The 2,270-nt window shown below is 31.5% G+C and overlaps 1 pseudogene across 1 annotated transcript; it reads right to left on the minus strand.

Annotated features, from left to right (window-relative positions):
• Positions 1-2,062: 2,062 nt before the first annotated feature.
• On the minus strand, positions 2,063-2,151 carry BDBG_16115 (annotated as a pseudogene). Its single transcript has one exon. The product of its transcript is annotated as a tRNA-OTHER (tRNA).
• Positions 2,152-2,270: the final 119 nt, after the last annotated feature.

Here is a 2,270-nt window from a genome sequence, read left to right on the forward strand (position 1 = left end):
ATTTTTGAACAGATCTGCTTAATTCTGAACCGTTTTTGCAGCTGAATCAGCCAATTCATTACCATGAATATTCATATGAGCAGGAACTCAGTGCAGATGAATTATCAGCTTTGATGTTCTTCTCTTTTGAATTTTTAAAATGGAGTTTAAGATCAGTTCAAGATTCATTTGATCATTATAAATCTGACTATTTCTAAGTCTTTTTAAAGCAGCTTGACTATCAGAGAATATTCATGCCTCTTTCAAACTATTTTCTCTTTTATGAGATTTTATTTCAATAAGTTTGAAAGCTTTCACTATTGCAAATAATTCAGCATCAAAGACTTCAGATTCACAGCCTAAATTTCAGAAATCTGAGATAAAATTAATATTATCTTCAGTATAAGCAATGCCTGCACCTAATCTATTCAAATTCTCATTTTTTGAAGCAGACACTTATCTCAATATCTTGAGACCTGAAATATTAATGTATAGAGATCACTTGAATATGAATTAAGAGATAGTTATAATAGTGGTAACTGACATAGAAGCTTCTATATAATATATTGATAATTATATAATCTGAAGACTGAAAGAAGTTCACTAAGTGAAGAATTCTTGATGTGTAAGATTATCTAATAATTAATATTTAATTTCATCTGTAAGAATAAGTGTTCTCTTGCACTTCAGAGAATAATGTTATTATATTTAAGTATAAGAGTTGCAGAACATGAAATACAACCTTATTCTCAGACTTAATTAATTTCAAAGATTCAATCTGCAGATTCAATGACATACATCTTATATAAGATTGACTGATAGAAAGAAAACAGTTCATACAATTCTATCAACTGATATGAGAAGAACATTTCATATCTCTGATATAGAAGAGTTAAATCTACTTATGTATTAATAAGCAAAGAGAACAATTTATAAGGTCTCATCTGAAAGCATTCTGTATATTATACAAGATCTAAAAGAGAAGAAAATCAAGATAAAGAATATACAGAAGAACAAGTTTATGAAGAAACTTCTAGAGAAGTATAAGAAGATCTTCTAAGCAGATCTTTAACTGAAATTGCTACTGAAATGAGAAATTGTACATGAGATTGACACAGAGAATGTAAAATCAGTCAATTAAAATGCATACTTTCTGTCATAAATGCATCTTGAAGAACAGAAGTGTCAGATCACAGACCTTCTGAAATATAATCTTATACAACTCTTATCAAGCATGTGAGATTTCTAGACTGACTGTGTAACCGTGTCTGAAACCAGGACCAGAATTTTTGATAGTTTCATTACTAATTCAACTGATCCCATTACATGGTTTTAACATTAGATAGTAGTCTCATACTGTTCTAGTGAGACTTACTGTCTACTCTTGTCACATTTTTCAAATGAGACTATGATTTCCACTTCTCAATTTAAATTATTTTTATTGCTTTAAATGACTTTAAATCTTATTTGAGTGTTATCAAAAAGTGTTACTTTTTAAAAAATTAAAAACAGTCTAAAGAAAACCTTAAAATGAATAAAAATAGTAACTTTATGCCAAGAATGAAACTAAATGAGATTAAATGAGACCACTTTCTCATTTTTTTCAAGTCATGGTTTCATTTTGAGATTTGATATATAGTCACTTTGCATGTTTTTTTAATGACTAGTCCCAGCAGGATTCATGCCAAGAAATGTATGAGATCAGATCAAATGAGATTAAATGTGAAATTCATGATCCCAGCAGCCAGTCTAGAGATTTCTCAGTTCTATTTGTGAAAAAGATGAGAGAGGAATGATGATTATTATTATTATTATTATTCTTCCATTATACTCATATGCAAGCGGAGCTTATGATGAGTCCTTGTGTGATGTTAAATACAGGTCAAGTGTTGGTTATACAGGAGGAAATACAGGTGTTGAGACCACGCCAAGATAACAAGAACATAGGAAAATACAAAGGAGTGACAATTAGATACATGCGATAATAACTTCCCAGCCCAGGAACATAGAGCGATTCATTGGAGCGATTTGTACACCTCTGTATTTATTAGGAACCTGAGGTGCTTGAGTTCCGGATTTAATGTATCCCCTGCGGGTTTCGAACCCACGCGCCTTGGTTTCCCACGCCAAGGCGCTACCAGGTGGCCGCATTAACCATTCGGCCACCGGGGCGAGAGGAATGATGAATGTGTATTAATTATTAAGCACTCAACAAGCTTATGATGAAGAATAAATACTCACTGTTATGAATTCAACAACAGTTGAATACAGTCAGAAATACTTAATGTCTA

Source organism: Blastomyces gilchristii (genome assembly GCF_000003855.2).
Source record: "Blastomyces gilchristii SLH14081 genomic scaffold supercont1.1, whole genome shotgun sequence".
In the NCBI taxonomy this organism is placed as follows: Eukaryota; Fungi; Ascomycota; class Eurotiomycetes; order Onygenales; family Ajellomycetaceae; genus Blastomyces; species Blastomyces gilchristii.